At 41.5% G+C, this 20,264-nt stretch overlaps 1 protein-coding gene across 1 annotated transcript in view; it reads right to left on the bottom strand.

Moving 5' to 3' along the window:
* The window catches only part of SV2C (synaptic vesicle glycoprotein 2C), a 220,469-nt gene that overhangs the window by 142,384 nt on the left and 57,821 nt on the right, over positions 1-20,264 (bottom strand). The window lies entirely within an intron of this gene.

The raw sequence follows: 20,264 nt of genomic DNA, 5'->3' as shown, positions 1-20,264 counted from the left end.
ATGGCTATTAACAACAACAACAACAACAAAAAGATAACAAATGTTGGTAAGAATGTAGAGAAGAAGGAAGCCTTGTACACTGTTTGTGGGAATGTAATTCATATAGCCATTATGCAAAACATAATGTAAGTTCTTCAAAATTCCAACAATATGTATGATCCAGGAATCCTACTTCTTCTTCTTTTAATGTTTCAAGTTTTTAGTTAAATTCTATTTAACATAAAGTGTTATATTAGTCTCAGGAGTAGAATTTAGTGATTCATCACTTACCTGTAACACCCAGTGCTCATCACAAGTCCCCTCCTTAATATCCATCACCAATTTAGCCCATCCTCCTACCCATCTCCTTTCCAGCAACCCTCAGTTTGTTCTCTGTAGTTCAGAGTGTCTTTTATGCTTTGTTTCCCTGTCTCTCTTTTTTTTCTTTCCCCTATATTCATCTGTTTTGTTTCTTAAATAAGTGAAATCATGTGGTATTTGTCTTTCGCTGACTTATTTCGCTTAGCATGATACACACTAGCTCCATCCACATCAGTGCAAATGGCAAGGTTACATTATTCTTTTATAGCTGAGTAATATTCAGCCATATATATATAGTATATATAGTATATATATATTATAGTGTGTGTATGTATACTATATATATATAGTGTATATATATATATGTATACATATATACCACCTCTTCTTTATCCATTCATCAGTTGATGGACATTTGGGCTCTTTCCATAATTTGGCTATTATAGATAATGCTGCTATAAACATCAGGGTGCATGTGTCTCTTCAAATTAGTATTTTTGTATCCTTTGGGTAAATACAGGAATCCTACTTCTTGGCATATACCCCAAAGAACTGAAATCAGTATTTCTAAGAGATATCTGCACTCTGACATTCACTGCAGCATTATTTACAGTGGCAAAGCCATAGAATAATCTAAATGTCCATTGATAGATGAATGGATTCTTAACATGTGGTATAAATGAAATTTCATTCAGCTTTAATAAAGAAGACAGTCATGTCATTTGCTACAGCATGGATGAACTTGAAAGACATTATGCTAAATCAGACACAAAAAATCAAATACTATCTGACCCCACTATTTCATGAACCTAAAATTGCCAGAGAAGGGTGAGAATCAGAGAGTAGAACAGTGGATCCTAGCAGCTGTAGACAGGGAAACAAAGAGGTGTCAATCAAAGGGTACAAAATTTCAGTTACACAAGAGGAGTAAATCCTAGAGCTCTACTGCAAGGCATGGTGCATACAGTTAACAATATTGTAATGCATATTTAAAAGCTTGTTAAGACAGAGGTTGACAATGACAGGGGATGTATTTATTAGTACTGTTCTGGTACAAGGATTTTAATACACTGTCTCCAATCCTCCCTGCTACTCTATAGGTGATGTTTGTAATTACAACTGGCTGTAAGCTGTTGGGAATAGAGAATGAGAGGCTTTGGAAAAGTGGTGATCACAGTTAAAATCCACAAGATAAAGATACTGTTTATTTTCTTTTTCTAGATTAGCTTACTGAAGCTCAAAATCATACAACTTGCCCCAAATCATACAACTCCCACATGAGAGATTTAGGATTTAAGACCAGCTTTGCCTTGAAGCCTGTGTCTATCCTGTGCTTCTTTGCTTCTTTCCTGCATATCCTAATGGGAATATAGAAGTGGACAATGGAAGCCACAGGCCAGAAGTCATCAGAAAATGCCTGATGCTGCCTGTATTAAATCATTCCAGCCCTGTTTTCACAAAGCACTAGCCATTCTTTCTTTTGAATCTCCCTGTTACAGCATCTGCAACAATTAGGTGCACTCATCTGCCATGTGTCTGTCTCCCTCTCTGGCCTGTAAGCACTCAAGAGCAGGAAGCATGTCTTTATGACTCCAGGATCCAGTCTGGGACCCGGGTAGGGAAGTCACTAACTGTTTGCTGGATGATTATGCAAAGGAAGGCAATGTGATCACAACACATACACAGACACCAAAGCCCCAAGGGCTAAGTCTTGGGAAGACCCTGTAGGGAGAGGAGAGAAGAATGTAGAATGAGTATGGAGAACTGAGACTCCAGGAGGAACCAAAGGCAGAGGCATTTTCAGGGAGGAGGGGGTGGCTAACATTTTATTAGGTTCTGCCTCCAGATTCAATTCATGTGATGTGAGGAGGCTTAGGGAAAGCGGCTATTCCTGGCAACGCCTTTCAGGCTCCAAGCTGGGGGAAGTGCTGGCGTCTCTACCAAACATGAACAGCTTAGGACAGGAACAGCTCAGGATGCCCAGAGGTGAGAGGAAGCACCTTCCTCACACTGGGAAGAACCTGGCAATCCCCTGGAGTTCCTCGTCTCCCTTGGCTTTACAGCAGTCTACCCAGGATACATATCCATGTCAGAACTATAAGAAGGTATTTGTCCCTGAGGAGGCAAGCAGCATCTCTGGGGGAACAACCCATCCCTTTTGACTCTGAGAAAATATGATCAAGGCTCCTACTCACCATGTGATGTACAGTAGGAGTCTGGAGGAGACACCATCACTCTACAAATGTAGTGTGCCCAGTGTGGGGTGGGAGGTGGGGGCCAGGAGGCTTCCTTACTGATCCAGCAGAAACCCAGGGGGCAAAGTTGTACTGTATGGTCATAGAGGGACCCTCTGATGGAGCCGGCTCACACCAAGGGAATGAATGGTCATCTTGGAGCTGTCTTTTCCCTGGGGAGTTATACCATTTATCATTCCTATTGACTACTTAAATATGAACATTTCAACAAAGTTTACTTTATTGTTAAATCCAGAAGTACTGGTAACTGAGATGGTTTTCAATTTGGAAAAATAAATAAAATGAGATAGCAGCAGCTAACCCACTTCTCTCCTGGTTTGCCAATTTATCTCCTCTATATATTCTGGATGTGATTACTGGCACATAATGACGCAGAAGTACTAGATAACGGCTACAAATGTGCAATTTACCCTTGCAGAAGAGGATTAATAATTTTTCAGCTGCTCCAATCTATGGTATAATTATGTTACTGGAAGTACTATCCAAAACAAATATGCCACAGTACCTTGTAACCAATTTTTAAATACTGACTTGTTTTCCTTCCTTTAAAAATATACATTAAAACTCAATTTAGTAGTTGATCTGACATTTGCCCTTTCCACTCTCTGGAACAGATTTCTCATCGCCGCAGGCAATGTCGTTTTCTCTGCCATGCACCCCATCCTCCAAAGCACTCTCAGTTATGGCCACCTCTTCCCTCCTGAAACCTTGCTGCTCTTGGCCTCCAGGCGGCTGAGACTTTTCCTACCTTTCACCATATATTTATGACTTTTCTCCTCCCACACCTAAGCATTCACTGAAGATCTGTTGTTAGCCCCCCTTTCTTCCTCAGGCTCTCCTCTCTCTGTGGGTTCTGCATCTCTATTCAAAGATCTCTCCGAAGTCCATCTCTGGGGGCTAGTTTCCCTGTGAAGTCTCAGGACAAATGCCCTCCTGGACAGTTTCTCCTGAGCAGCCTGGTTGGCACCTCAAACTCAACAAAAACTCAGTGGGGACCACTTACCAGGCTCTGTGCTCCAGGCTGAGGGTAGTCTGTGAATAAGACACTCCATTCTTGCGCTTACAGTAACTAAATTCATCTTCCCTCCTACACAAGGGTCCCCCCACTTCCCCACCAATCCCAGAAGTCCCGTCTATATTTTACACACTCCTACCCAACACAACACCAGGGCATGAGTCCTTAGTGTCTCTGGTATGTTCCTCTCCTGTGCTCCCATAGTTAGTGGGTTGTGAGGGTCCAGCTATTCACTGGAAAAACCCTGTCCTCTAACAGTCCCTCTGCATCACCCACATCAGGCCCTTGGCATCTACTGGCTGGAACACTCTATGCAAATGAATCTTAACTGATCCCATTGACTCCTCTCCGACCCGTTCCAGACACAGCAGTCTCCCAAAGGAGACTTCTCACCCCATCACATCTCTGCTCACACCTCCACCGATCCCCACCCGCACCAGAATAAACTCATTTAGTCTCCATGAACAGGCAGGTCCCCACCCACCTTTCCAAGTGCTCCCTTGTATGTGTGTTCCGCTTCAACAAAGCGGAACCACAATCTACTCACAACACCCAATCCACGGGTTTCCTGCCTTAGTGCCTTTGGTCAGTGTGTTTGCTCTCCCAAACACTCTCTCCTTTCTGCACCCCGTCTCTGCAAATCCTAATTCTACCTGCAGTGGAAAACCTGGTCAAATACTACAGTCTCCTGAAATCTTTTTTTTTTAAACCAGGCTTCCCTCAAACAGAATCAATCTTCAGTCCTCTGGCCCCCATACCGTTTTGACAGGAAATGTCTTGGGCACAGAGTTTTGTCTGCTTGACCTCTGTACTTGTCACAAAATAGCGCAAGTACCTTAAACCAACTCAATAAAAATTTGAGGAGTGAATGCGTGGAGGACCCCCTGCTGGTGACCTTCTGTGTGAGAACTGCTGAATTTTGAAAGGTAACATTCCACAAAGTGATCTCTGATCCCTTTCTATTAGTTAGAAAACTAAGTAGTGGCTGGGTGGCTCAGTCAGTTAAGCCACGGACTCTTGATTTCAGCTCAGGTCATGATCCCACAGTTCGCGGATTCAAGCCCCACATCACGTTCTGTGCCAACAATGCAGAGCCTGCTTGGGAATCTCTCTCTCTTCCTCTCTCTCTCTGCCCCTCTCCTGCTTTCATTCTCTTTCTCTCTCTCTCAAAATAAATAAACTTAAAAAGAAATAAGTAGGTAACTAAACAGACGTAGAACACTGAGAAGCCATCCACTTCTCACAAGTATAATCTGCCTCCTTTTGGATGTGTGTGTTCACATCCAAATCGATTCCCACCGCAGGACTTTCCTTCGTTCCCTGAGCAGTCTGGTTACCTTTTACCAGTTTCTAATCAGTTCTTTTGACACAGTACTTTTAATATTTCTGATTTAACTAGATTCTTCAGAGAAAACTAAGCCAACACTCAGAAAAGTCATTTAATTTCATGTTACATAGGAGGGGGAAAAAGCCTGAAGGATTCACATTATAGTTTTATCACCATGCCTCTGGCGCTGAGAAACTACTGCCACAAAGCAAAGTCACACTGTGCTGGGACCATTCTGGGATGCGTGGCCATAAATGTGGTTAGAGACCGTGATGTCCCCCGCGGTGTAGAAGAAAGACAGTGTAAAGAAGTCAATACCCATTTCAGCGGAGAAAACAACACATACGCACCCCTCAGCTGTCAATAAGAGATTTACTTCTTTTTTTTTTAATTTTTTTTTCAACGTTTTTTATTTATTTTTGGGACAGAGAGAGACAGAGCATGAACGGGGGAGGGGCAGAGAGAGAGAGGAAGACACAGAGTCGGAAACAGGCTCCAGGCTCTGAGCCATCAGCCCAGAGCCTGATGCGGGGCTCGAACTCACGGACCGCGAGATCGTGACCTGGCTGAAGTCGGACGCTTTAACCGACTGCGCCACCCAGGCGCCCAAGAGATTTACTTCTTGAAAAGAAAACCTTTCCTCAAAAATGGCACATAAGGCTACCTTGTAACATGTGTTGCTGTACATTGGTAAATAAGGAAAACACTTCTAGTTACAGGATCACATGCTCCATTGTTTAAAATTATAACATCACGTATAACCTTCATTATCACAACTGTTGGGGATGCTGCTGCTTCTTGGCTGGGGGTGGGGGGGGGAACTACGACAGTGCTACTCATAGTGGGGTTCATAACCACCAGCTTCAGCCTCACTGGGATCCCAGCTCATTTTAGCAGGAAGAATCCCAGGCCCAACCCGGGTCTGCTATATCAAAGCCTACATCTTTAGGCTGAGAAGCAGTGGTGGAGAACAGTGTTTCTGGAACCTCCCTCTAAACAAGAATCATTTGGGATGCTTATAAAACATATATACAGTTCCCAGGCGCATCCCCTAGCAATGATTCACGAAGTCTGAGATGGGATGTGATTGCGATTGAGATAGTGAAATTAATGACTGATTGGATGCCTCATTTACAGAAGTCAAAGAACAAACTAATCCCTCCATCCCATGCCGTTATCTCCACTACCAGGAGGGTTGCCAGATTTAGCAAATAAAAACACATGATGCCCAGTTAAATTTGAATTTCAGGTAAACAAATATTTTAAGCATATCGCAAATGTTGCTTGGCATATACTTATATTAAAATATTATTTCCTTAGGGAAGGAAAAAAAAAAGAGGTTAGAGTGGGAGAGAGCCAAAACATAAGAGACTGTTAAAAACTGAAAACAAACTGAGGGTTGATGGGGGGTGGGAGGGAGGGGAGGGTGGGTGATGGGTATTGAGGAGGGCACCTTTTGGGATGAGCACTGGGTGTTGTTTGGAAACCAATTTGACAATAAATTTCATATATTAAAAAAAAAATAAAGGGGCGCCTGGGTGGCGCAGTTGGTTAAGCGTCCGACTTCAGCCAGGTCACGATCTCGCGGTCCGTGAGTTCGAGCCCCGCGTCAGGCTCTGGGCTGATGGCTCAGAGCCTGGAGCCTGTTTCCGATTCTGTGTCTCCCTCTCTCTCTTCCCCTCCCCCGTTCATGCTCTGTCTCTGTCTGTCCCAAAAATAAATTAAAAAAAAAGTTGAAAAAAAAATAAATAAAAATAAAAATAAAAATAAAATATTATTTCCTTGTTATTTATCTGAAATTCAAATCTACCTGGGCACCCTGTATTTTATCTGGCAACTCTATACCCTGATTTTGGAATATCTAGGGGAGGGGAATGAGTGGCAGAAAAAATGGGAAAAATAGATCTGGCCCAGCTTATGAACAGCTTTGAATACCATACTCAGGAGTTTAAAGCAATCTGTATACTAACAAGCAAACATTTTGATCAGGGATGTGATGTGACCTGCATCCTTCACCCACTTCCCCCAGGAATGATCTGAAAAGCAATGGGAAGAGTCTTGCTGTGACAAGAGTCTCCATCCCAAAGACCCTTTAGGATGGAAACACAGAGATTGAAGAGGTCATAGTCATGGCCAGTGACCACATCACAAAGAATAGGAAAGTTAAAATTTCAAAACCTTAAGTTTATTTTGTATTAACTCTAAATTCTTCAAGCAATTATTTAAACCCTGCCCTGACTCATAAAAAATAATTTAAGCCAGCTACTTGACTTTTCACCACAATAACTTGTGCACAGCCTAGCCCTAGCTTGATTTACAGAGAGCTATTTGCAACTGGGAACAAAAGGAGATACAGTAATACACCAAAAGCCAAACTTCCAATGTCCTTCTAATGCCTACTTTGCCAAAACCTTCAACTTGGTTTCTGGACATCCCATGTATCCGTTATAAAGCCCCCACTTATAAAGTCAAGCAATTACTCAGCAACTCTCAGTTCCTTCACGTAGTCTATTTACTCTTATTTAGCAGATAATTCTTAACAATCTTAGTTATCAAGTTTCCTAATCCACAGCACAGAAGCATCAGGGGATGAGTGACAGACAGTTAAGGGGCAGCAGTGACAGGATGGTAGAAAGGGGTGAAGAAAAACCAAAGTATTACATAAGGAATAAAAATGGGGGGCGCCTGAGTGGCGCAGTCGGTTAAGCGTCCGACTTCAGCCAGGTCACGATCTCGCGGTCCGTGAGTTCGAGCCCTGCGTCAGGCTCTGGGCTGATGGCTCAGAGCCTGGAGCCTGTTTCTGATTCTGTGTCTCCCTCTCTCTCTGCCCCTCCCCCGTTCATGCTCTGTCTCTCTCTGTCCCAAAAATAAATAAACGTTGAAAAAAAAATTTTTTTACAAAAAGAATAAAAATGGATGCCCTGAACTATCAGGACACATTTAAATTACATAAGATAAATTTAGAAATAATATAAAACACTTTTGATTTCCGTTTAAGAAATAGGCTTAAACAGGGGCAACTGGGTGGCTCAGTTGGTTGAGTGTCCAACTTTGGCTCAGGTCATGATCTTGCAGTTCGTGGGTTTGAGCCCCACATCGGGCTTTGTGCTGACAACTCAGAGCCTGGAGCCTGTTTCAGGTTCTGTCTCCCTCTCTCTGCCCCTCCCCCACTCATGCTCTGTCTCTCTTTCCCTCTGTCAAAAATAAATCAACATTAAAAAAATTTTTTTTCTAAATAAAAAGAAATAGGCTTAAACAAGAAGAGGCTTCGACTCTTAATAAGTTAAACTTTATTTACTTAAAATAAATATCTCACTTTTCAAACAAGTTACATAGTAAAGTCATACATTTTAATCTAATGATTACCTTGACTCCAAGTTTACTAGAAAATTGCCTACAGAATATTCTAGGTTATATTATTTGTTCCCCTCTGATTTTCAAGTAGCATACTTGGTCCACACCCAAATCCCTCCCTTCACTCTCAAATATTCCCCAAGAATATATAAATGTTTTTATTTATTTTTGAGAGAGAGAGGCAGAGTGTGAGCAGGGCAGGAATGGAGAGAGAGGGAGACACAGAATCTGAAGCAGGCTCTGAGCTGTCAGCACAGAGCCTGACACGGGGCTCAAACCTATGAACTGCGAGATCATGACCTAAGCCAAAGTCGGACGCTTAACCTACTGAGCCACCCAGGTGCCCCTAGAATATTCTTACAGGAGAGGCCATTATGGCAAACTCCATGACCAGAATTAGTCTGGATTCCCTCAGGAAGAAAGGTACCTATAGGAATAGCTGCTATTGACAAAGAATGGGAGTCACATCAGGACTCCAATTTCTGTGACAGTGCAGGAAACAGGGCAGGGGATGCTGCTCTGCTAATACATTTGTATCTGTCCAGGACTCACTGCCAGCCCAGCATCTCCCCAAACACAGGGGACAGTGAACTCCAGCCATCTGTGCTATGAGCACCCAACCACCTCCAAAACGACTTCTTTCTAATTGTTTTTTTTTTCTTTTTGAATTGTGTTAAATTTATAGAACATAAAATTTGCCAGCTTAACTATTTTAAGCATACAATTCAGTGCCATCAACTACATTCACAATGTTGTGCAACCATCACGACCATCTTTTCCCAAAGTTTTTCATCGTTCCAAACAGAAACTCGAACTTCTGAGCAGTAACTCCTCATTCCCTCTCTCTCCCAGCCCCTGGTAATTCTAATCTACTGTCTGTCTTGGTGAATTTGTCTATTCTAGATAATTCATATAAGTGCATTCATACAACCATTTGTCCTTTTGTGTCTGGCTTATTTCACTCAGCATAATGTTTTCAGGACTTGTCCATGTTGTAGCTTCTATCAAAGCTTTATCTTCTTTCTTTAAAATGTTTCTCTTTTGGTTTACCTTCTATTTCTTTTCTCCCGCTTGATTCTACGTTTTGTTTCTTCATATTATTATTTAAAATTTTTTTTTAATGTTTATTTATTTTTGAGAGAGGGTGCGCGAGCAGGGCAGGGGCAGAGAGAGGGAGACAAAGAATCCGAAGCAGGCTCCAGGCTCTGAGCTGTCAGCACAGAGCCCGATGAGGAGCTCGAACCCACGAACTGTGAGATCATGACCTGACCTGAAGTCACATGCTCAACCGACTGAGCCACCCAGGTACCCATTTCTCATTATTTAATTCCATCCTTCTTTCCAACTTTGAGCATTGCTAACCACTAACCGGCTTCCTCCTGTCCATCCATTTCCTTCCTTAACTTGACAAAGTTGGAGACGCTGACTCCACCTCAGGGTGTTAGCTTCCTTACACTTCAGCTCATTACTAGTCAGGAAGCACAGTCCCCGAGGGAGGGCATCCTTGCTTTCCACACTGCTGGAACACACTGTGTTTTCATGTACCAGCTGAATCCCTAGGAGAAAGGGTGTGTGTGTGTGTGTGTGTGTGTGTGTGTGTGCGCGCAGCATGTGGTCGAACTATCTTTGCTATGCTGTCATGAATGAGCCTACAGAAGTATGGCAAGATATGATAATATGGTCTCAAGAGTGTTGGGAGGAAAGCTCAAACATAAGGTCACAGAGGTAAACTGGATTCTTGATTCTGGAGGTAAAAGCAGTGTCCCCAAACTCCCCCCAAATATGCCCCAGTCCTTACTCTCCCCCTCCTGACAGTGGTACTACCCATGGGTAGATTTGATTTTTACTTAGTCATTGGGAAGGGTAAAGAGACTCCTGCATCCTAAAATATTACCTGGGGGCAAACTTGGCCTCTCACCACAGGTTCCCTCCTTTCTGATAGGCACATTGTCGATACTAACTGGGTGTCTATGCTACCTGGCATCAGTCTCTTTGCAGAAAAGGGCACACACATTTCATTCTCACTTAGGTTCATGCAAATCCCTCTCAAGGACTAAGCTATTCTTGGCAATGAATTTACTTAACACAACTCTTTCTCTTTAAACATCACGAATACCTAAATTTAAATACCAAAAGACTTCAAGAATGTAACCTATTTTGTATATTGATCTGTGGTAATTCAAATGCTACAAAACTATTCCCAAAATGTTTGCTTCTCTGCAGAACAACAGCAATCATATTCTCTTAGAAGAAAGCCACATTCCAGCACTTACTTGAAAGCACCTTATGAATATCCTGTATTAAGTAGACCTGTGCCCAACTTTCTCAGCTTCTTTTCCTGACTTCACAAAGGGCATACCAAATGTTAAGCAGGCCCCTTAACTTCCCCTCTAAGAGCTTGTTCCATGCTATGCCCCTGAACAGAACTCTTCTCCCAGGCACAAACCAAGGGTGCTGGGCAGATGCAAGCTATATCCTGGCAGCACTGAGGCAATCTGCCCTACAAAAGTGCCAGGTGGTGTGGCTCCATCCTGCTCTCTGTAGCTCTTCCTGGGGTGTTAGGGAAGAAGACACTCTTCCTTCCCTCCCACCCCAACTTTCTCTGATGCTGCTTGGCTGACCTGATGGTGCAGATGGATGCCGACTGCTCCTTCCATCAAGCCCCAGGCTGGCCACAGTGCAGGCTGGTAGGTCTTACGCTTGGTTGAGAACTCCCTTGTCAGTGACATAACTAATAGAGTCCTTTGTCTTAAAGCAGGGCCTTTCTTTCTTTCTTTTTTTTTAATATGGTAATTATATTGATGTCAGTTATTAAGGACAGTGGTGCCAAGATACTACCACCTTTTCGTCACTAGCCAGGTGCCTTGGTGCAGTTTACAACCTGCAAAACTGTGTATAGCAGCCCTACAATGTCAAGTGGTTAAGGTGGATTTTCAGCAGTTTCTCAGCTGTCAGCTTCTCTGTTTCCTGGCTTTGTCATGAGAGTGAAAAAATAAACTTAATGGCAGAAATAAACAATATTCCAATATTTAGAAATATTTGCTCGTTTCTAATAGGTATAGGAAGATTGCATTTTTAATGTAGGAAAATACACATGACAAAATTTATCATCTTTTGCATTTAGAGATAAGAGAGATAAGAGAGATGTGAAAATAATTTAAAGATCATTATATTCTATTTTTAAGCAAATTCCTTACATTAGAAATTTTTAGTTGGAAAAACTCATTGTGTCCTCATCATTTTATATTTCATTAGAGATCTCAGTTTTGAAATTGAAGGTAAGAACTATACCCAAGGACCTCTTTTTCTGTCACAATCTTAAAAAGGCCAATAAGAAATTTCTAAGTGTAAGGTAAGAATGTCAGTTTGCAAATATGTGGGTTGGGAATACTTGCTTCAGTCATTTATTAGAATAACTCTTCAAGATGAATGTAATTAAACCATTTCCTACTCCCTGAAGCATTTTGCAGAACCTTAGTTCCTATACAAGCTCTTGTTACGTGAGAATATTGAGAGATTAGATTTCCCATGAAAAGGGGTGATTTCATCTTCCTGGTTGGAATTCAAACCTACAAGCCCAAATTATTTGAATTTGGCTTGATACAGTTATTAGATGATTAACATTTCAAACTGCCTTATTTAAACCAACATGCAATTAACAAAGTCTCTAAACTAACAACAGATCAGCAAGTTCTCCAGTGACTTCAGGGAGAGTCCCAGATTGAATCAGAATAATGTAATGTAGTGTAATGTAATGTAATGTAATGTAATGTAATGTAATGTAATATGTACCACCACTGGAATCAGAATCCTCATCCAGAAGTGTTCTAGGATGCAGGGATATAGGGATTCAGGATGCAAGGATCAGCCTTTAGGTTCAAAGCTATATTGTAGGAAAACCCCCAACGAGCCTCCGGGTGACAGAAAGGCAGCCCTTTACTATCACACTCTCAAAGTCTCAGAATGCTGCTTATCGGCAAGATTCTGGAATGTGGCATGGGGTTTCTGTTCACTCCTCTCCTGTGAAAATGTATCACAGACTTCCTGGATGGAGGAATTGTTTCAGGCTACATAGGCCAAATCCACTAGGAGGTTAGAATGAATGACCAGAGGAAATAAGACCCAAGGATATAATGGCAACAAATTATTGAGTCTTCTTTTCCAATTTGGCAATAATGAATCCAAATAAGATTTTGCTAGTGTTGGTGAACAGGATGTTCTCTAGAAGCCAATAACTTTTTAATTCCAATTAGAATCACTGTGACAGCTGAGAGGCTAAACAGAAGCAGAGGGCATACACACACACACACATACACACACACACAATGGAGATCAAACCTCCCTTCAAGATACCAAGGCAGATGTCAATAACAAAGGGATTGGGCAGGGTATATAGTTGCTGATCCTGAAATCTGCAGCCTACACTTTTAGGGTACAAAGCCACTCATCTTAAAATTGAGAACACATTTACAGAAGTAGAAAAAAACAGTCCTAAAATTCATATGAAACCACAAAACACCCTTAATAGCCAAAGATTTCCTCAGAAAGAAGAACAAAACAGGAGGCATCACACCGCCTGATTTCAAGATATACTATGCAGCTACAGTCATCAAAACAGTATAGTACTGGCATAAAAACAGACAAATAGACCAATGGAACAGAATCAAGAGCCCAGAAGTAAACTCAAGCATAGACAGTAACTAATATTTGACAAAAGAGCCAAGAATACTCAATGGAAAAAAGTGCTTTAATAAACAGTGCTGGGATAATTGGATTGTATTTAATTACATGTAAATACATGTAAGAGAATGAAACCGGACCCATATCTTAAAGCACTCACAGAAATGAACTCAAAATGGATTAAAGACTTAATCCATTATGATCATGATACTGCAACTCTCCTGGGATTATATCTGAAGGAAATAAAAACTCCAACTCAGAAAGACACGTGCACCACCATGTTCATAGCAGCATCATTGCAATAGGCAAGACATGGAAACAACCTAAATGTCTATTGATGGGTGAATGGATAAAGAAGGTATGGTATGTATGCACACACACACACACACACACACACACACACACACACAGTGGAATATTTTTCAGCCATTAAAAAAACAAAACAAGGAAAGTCAACCATTTGCAACATCATGGATGGACCTTGAAGGCATTATATTCAGTGAAATAAGTCAGACGGAGAAAGACAAACAAACACTGTATGATCCCACTTATATGCAGAACAATAACAACAACAACAAACACCCAAAAACCTAAAAAAAAATCATAGAAAAAAGAGATCAGACTTGTGGTTATCAGAGGCAGTTTTGGGGGGGGCGGGGAGAGGAGGGATAAATGGAGGAAGATGGTCAAAAGGTATAAGCCTCCAGTTATAAGTAAGTACTAGTATAATCTATAACATGATGCCTATAGCTAATACTGGAGTATGACACACAGTTGACCCTTCAACAACAAAGGTTTGAACTACATGGGTCCATTTATACATGGATTTTTTTTAATATAAATATAGTACAATAAGTGTATTTATTCTTTGTTATGATTTCCTTTTTTCTAGGTTACTTTATTATAAGAATATAATATATAATGCATGTCACGTACACACTATGTGTTAATAAGACTGTTTATGTGAATCAGTAAGGCTTCCTACTGAGAACAGGCTATCAGTAGTTAAGTTTTGGGGGAGTGAAAGTTACACTGGGGTTTTCACCCGTGCAGAGGGTCACAACGCCTGTAACCCCTACGTGGTTCAAGAATCAAGTACGTTGGAAAGTTGCTAAGAGAGTTTGGTACAATTCCCCTGGGGGAAAAAAAAGAAAGAAAAAGGGTGTTCGTAATCCTAAGAGTTCTCGTGATAAGGAAACAATTTTTTTCCTTTTTTTCCTCTCATTTTTTTATTGCATTTATGAGAAGATGGACATTAGCTGAACCTAGTATGGCAATCATTTCACAATATACATAAACCATCATGCTGTACATCTTAAAATTACACAGCGATATACACCAGTTATTCCTCAAACTGAGAAAGATATACAGAGTATACCCAGATGCCCAATGATCAAAACTTGGAATAAAGCTAAGACTGCATCATTTTGGTATCAGCTCAGATATACTGGTCTACCTGGCAGCACTGGGAACAGGTAATACACACACTGCATGAAACCACTGGTTCGACACACACTGAGCCAGTTACTGTATTCTGCCTGCAATCTAGTGGCAATGAGCAGTCAACAGGAGGAAAGAAAAAGATATCTCAGAAACTTGAAGCTTGTTTTATTTTGTTTTTTAAACACGGACAGCTAAAGATAAGGAGCTAGAAATCCCAAAAGAATATGTCTTCTTTTGGTAATACCTAAAAGAATAAGGGAGCATATGGAGAGATGCACAGAAATTAGGGATAGTTCAGGTCATATCCATTCAGCCCAGCCTTCAAGGAAACCACCATTTCTATAAGTGGCAAACGAAGTAGCAGGGGAGAGAGAGACAGAGAGAGAACTCAGTATGTTCCAAGAAATTCTACCACCTAGGTAGAAACTACGGAAAGAACAGTTAAAAGACACGCTTAAGGTCTACTAGCGATTTTGTTTTATTTACCATTGTATCTCTAGAGTCTAAAACCATGCCAGTCACATAGTCAGTGCTCAACAAATTTTTGTTGAATGAGCATCATAGTTGTCAAGAGAAGGTATACGAATTCCAAACACTCTGACTTGATAGGCAAGTACTGAATAGTCTCCAAACTGACATGTCCAAAAATGAAAAAAAGTCAAGTAAAATTCCATTCATATGTACCAATACATTCTTGATGCTTTGATGTTCATGGTCCACCTCTGTTTTTGCCCAACATGCCACTCAACCAGCTAATGCTATAGAGGTTCTAAAGGCAAATTAGTCTGTGCTACAATAGGGTATTACTCTGGGACACCCAGGTGGGCCTTCCAGGGTGCTGGCTACTTCCACCCAGGCCTGGTCTGGACCTGGTTCCCACGTGTTCCCAAACTAGATGTGTCAGCACACCCTGAACACATCCATCTCTCAGAAGCAGACTCCCAGGAGTGAAGCTCACCAAGACAGATGGAAAAATCAGAACGCCAATTGGTTAATTTAAATGAAACACAGAATTTCCACAAAGACTGGCATCCTCTGGCAGGCGCATTCCTGATGGGCAAGCTCTAAAGCAAGCTGAATTTGAAATCTTTAAAGGGCTTTGGAGCGTGGAATTAGAGCGAGAGGTCTTTGCTACAGGATTCATGTCTTTACAGACCCCAGGCCTCAGGCAGCCTTCCTTACAATAGTGATACATGTGGCCCCCAAACCACATCGGTTAAGATTTTTAGGTCAGGGCACCGCAACCCTGACCAGCAACCAGAAGGGCACTGACAACACCTGCATCTATGACTTTCCCTCCTGTTGGTCCTCTACTACTGATGAATGCCCACTCAAAATAACACATTCTTACTTTCGATATGTCCATATCCTCAGTGAGGTCTCAAAGTGTTAAGGATCGCAGGGACTGTCATCTCAAATATTTGTTGAGATTCCGTTAGGTACTAGGCACTGATGTGGGCGTTGGGGAAACAATAGTTCACAACCCTGACAAAAACCCCTGGTCCCATGGGGCTCATGTCCCCTTTATTTTTGAGGAAAGCGTGTTTCTCATTTGTGACTGTTGCCCTTATGTACTGTGTATAAATAAAGACAACAACAACAACAACCAGGGCGTATCCTCTATTAGGGCTTAGGAAAGGGAGAAAAAGATGTAATGTCAATAGGTGATTACACTGTTGGAATCCATGAACAAAAAGCGAATTTTTAGATCTGCCCTCCCCTCCTTGAGATACCGGAGTGGTATATTTCTGCCAACAATTGAGAATACTGTATTCTCCTAGAAGTAACCCCAGTCCAGAGGCCTTTAAATGAAAATGTTGGAGAACTGGAAAGGCAGATGGGATGAGGAGCTGGGATGGGTGGCAGTCTGGCTCTCCCAACAGGCAGCGATGCATCAGGCAAGTCAGGTACACTCCCAAGTCCCCCCCTCGTTTTTAAGGTGACAGGGTCTGCCTAAAACACTAAGACACCAGCAGCTGGGAAATACCATGATCTCCCTTGATAATAGGAACCAATCCTTATTCGCAGTCTCCCTTACAGGGCCCTGGGCCATGCCCCCCACACAAAAGCTACTGCACAAATAGTGCTTTATCAAACACAGAACCTATTGTAACACCAGAGGGGCAGCTGAAGTCGCAGAAAAGATGTATAAAAATTTCTGTTGGGATGCCTGGGTGGCTCAGTCGGTTAAGCGTCCAACTTTGGCTCAGGTCATGATCTCACAGTTTGTGGGTTTGAACCCTGCGTGGGGCTCTGTGCTGAAAGCTCAGAGCCTGGAACCCGCTTCGGATCCTGTGTCTCCCTCTCTCTCTTAGCCCCTCCCCCACTTGTGCTCTGTCTCTCTTTCTCTCAAAACGAAACAAAACAAGACAAACCTTAAAAAAAAAATTGTGTTGTTCTTTAGCTATTAAACCCTTTATTCACGAGCTTTGCTCGCTGTTTTCGTCTTAATGGTCTTTTGCACTGCCGGTAACTTTTTAAATGCCAGAACTGAGAGACTGTTTGGAATCCTTCCTGCAGGACCCTGCAGCCACCAGGGCGCCTGCATGGCTCAGTTGGTTAAGTGTCCGACTCTTGCTTTTGGTTCAGGTCTTGATCTCACAGAGATCATGGAGTCCCATGTCGTGCTCCGCTGTGCTCACAGCACCAGGCCTGCTTGGGATTCTCTTTCTCCTTCTCTGCCCCTCCCCTGCTCTTGTGCGCGTATGCGCCCTCTCTCCATCTCTCAAAACTAAAAAAAAAAAAAAAAAGACTGCAGCACCTGAGGGTGACAGATCTCTTCCTTTTCCCAGCGACATCCAGGCCTCCCCGCTCTCCTGGTTGCTCCTCTTCCGCCATCCTCCTCATCAGCAGCCCCATAATAGAGCATTCTGCGGGAAACCACTGTCCCCCTGATTGAGGTCACCGGCAGTGTCATCTTAAATGAGATTGCTCACAAACCAACTGTGCTTCAGTCCAAAAGGACAGTGGCTCACTGGACTCCTGGGACGCTCCCCAGGAACTCAAAGTGAGAAGTCTAAAACAAACTCTTCATCCTTCTGCCTCAGGTTCAAACCTGTACTCCGCATTACTTTATTTGATGAATCACCTTCTTTTCATCAACTGTCCACTTGTTCCGCCATCTGAATTCATCGAGGACCAATCCTTGCTGACCCTCCCTCTGGAACAGCTCTCAAATCCTGGCTTTTTCCCCCACTGTCTCGGTCAGGTGGCGACACCTTACGTGGTCTCTCAGCCTCAAGTCTATTTTTGCTTCTCTTCCAGCTGTTGATATTTGTTTCTTCGTGCTAGCAACATGCAGACATTTGTGATTTCTCCATACTAGACTATAACTTCCTTGGATACAGAAACCTCGTCCTTATTTGTCCTATTATCCCCAGTGGTAACACTATGCTTTGCACATAATAAATGCTCAATAATAGACGTTGGCAATGGAGCATGGATTATCTTAAATAAGACTGCACCTTATTTCCCCAAAGAACAGCTCGTTAGATAATTAAATATTTACTCTTTTTCCCAGCCCAATTAACAATGTTATATATACACACAGGCCATACACATAGACACCTGCACACACAGTCACTATCTTTAAGTCAACCTTCTAGCAAACATCAAGAGAGGCTCTATCTCCCAAATAAATGAGACATAAATTGGTTCATATTTTTTGTTCCTGGTCTTCCTTGAGAGAACGACACAATGCTTAATGCCAAATGAGAAATTACTTTGCAAATCTATATCCCTCAAATACCACCAACCATGGGTCATGCGTCTTTCTCGCATTTTGATCCCATGGCTGTGACTTAGTGTGGTAATTATATTACAAAGCTATTATTCGATGGAATGAAAATGGCAAAACAATTTAAATGCTTGTCTAAAAAAACTCCATTAGAATGCAATTATAAGTGAAATTACAGTGGCAAAACAATTGAAATGCAAGTCTGGAAGGTACAGTTATGAAACCATTAAAATGCTTCTGTTGGGGACTCACAATGTTGAGTGAAACCATACGCTCTTGGGGACACAGTTTTAATTCACTAAAGCAGTCACACTTATGGAAAGAGGAAAATATCACTGCTCCAATTGTTCCACAGCATTATCTGAACTTCTGAATGTCACCTAGGGGTGTGTAACATCAGCAGCGTTTAAAGGTGTATGGAATAAACTGATAAGAGAACCAGGTGTCATACTGTGTTTCCATTCAGCACCAAGAAGATAAAGGCAAGCTTAGTTTAGAGTTTTCTGAAATGTTTCCAATATAAAAGCTAGGATTATAACGTGAAATGCTTTTTACCCTAAAATGAAGCTTGCAATTATTAAATATGTGTGCAGTTGTATTCCTAAGTATCTATCTCCTTAAAATGTTCTGCTGATGCACTCCTTTTGCAACATCTTGATAAATATTTTGATTCCCAGCCTTATAGTAGATATAGCTGCTCACCAAAAGAAACACACACACACACACACACACACAAAGGCAAAATACAGTGCTGGATACATACGAGGTACACTGAAATGATCAATGTGACAAACAACTAAGGACCCTCCTCAAAATTACGTTCTGTATTTTGATGGCTGAACACAGAGATGAGTCTACCAGCAAAAACAGGCAAAATACGTCCCACCCCCACCCTCTCTCCCTCACAGTCCGCTTCCAAGGATCTATCTCTTTCAGCTAAGTCAATAAAAAAATAGATGCTAGGACGGGGTCATATAAAGAAACAGGTGTTAAAGGCATGAGATGTAAATCTTTTTCTCATGATTTTCTCTCTTTCACTGTCACAGAGCAGGTTAGAAAATGGCATTTAATCGCATTTTTTTCACACAGAAAACTTCACAGCATCAATGATTATAACATTACTCAACAAAATTACTCGGTTTCCACAAAAAGACTTGCAGACTTTTGTTTATCAAACTTTAGTTTTAAAAAGTCCCTTGAAAATATGGATGCCAAGTACTCTTACTCTCACAGACTCTGAGACACATATAGATTTCATATGCACATAAACATGTTGTCTGGGGTATGCTTAGCAAAAGGGGTTTGAAAGTCCTCCCACCTTAATCTACTGAATGCTTGACGTGGACTTAAATTGTTGGGGCTATGTGGCTGTGTGCATGTTTCTTGGCCTTCTTATTTTCCCTTCCACAAGGGAGGGTTCCTTTGAACCTCAAGGTCATGGTAACTTCTGCTATCTAGATATTTGATAGAGAAGTTGTATTATTTTTACACATATGATTTAGATATTAATATGATTTGAAATAGATTTAAAAAATTTTTTTTAGTTCATTTATTTATTTTGAGAGAGAGAGCGTGCATGTGAGTGAGCACAAGCAGGGGAGGAACAGAGACAGAAGGGGCAGAGAGAATCCCAAGCAGGCTCCACACTATCAGTGTAGAGCCTTATGTGGGGCTTGAACTCACGAACTGTGAGATTATGACCTGAGCTGAGATCAAGAGTCGGATGCTTAACTGACTGAGCCACCCAGTTGCCCGATTTGAAATAGATTTTTAAAGCATATGAGGAAGTTCTTCCAGTTTAGGCACAAAGGTACAAGCTTTGAAAAAGAAAAAGTCATCTAGAGAAAATTCTATGAATAAAACTAACTGAAAAAACAAACAAGCAAACATACACATAGATTAAAGGGGAAAAAAAATCAGCGGGGTCCCAAAAGTATTTAAATCATAGTATTATACATAAAATTTGAAATTCAGAATTTTAAATCACATTTGTCAGAGTTATGTAGAATTAACCTCTGTATTTAGAAAAGTACCAAATATGTTTTCATATAGTAGTCTTATTAACTTCCAAGGACATATCTTTAGAAGTTAATAAAGGAGAAACCAATAAAACATTTATAATAATATAAAACATACTGCTCTTAATTTGAAATG

Source organism: Prionailurus viverrinus, chromosome A1 (genome assembly GCF_022837055.1).
Source record: "Prionailurus viverrinus isolate Anna chromosome A1, UM_Priviv_1.0, whole genome shotgun sequence".
NCBI classification, from domain to species: domain Eukaryota; kingdom Metazoa; phylum Chordata; class Mammalia; order Carnivora; family Felidae; genus Prionailurus; species Prionailurus viverrinus.
The sequence above is the reverse complement of the archived record's forward strand: the minus strand, read 5'-3'. Positions and strand labels throughout refer to the sequence as shown.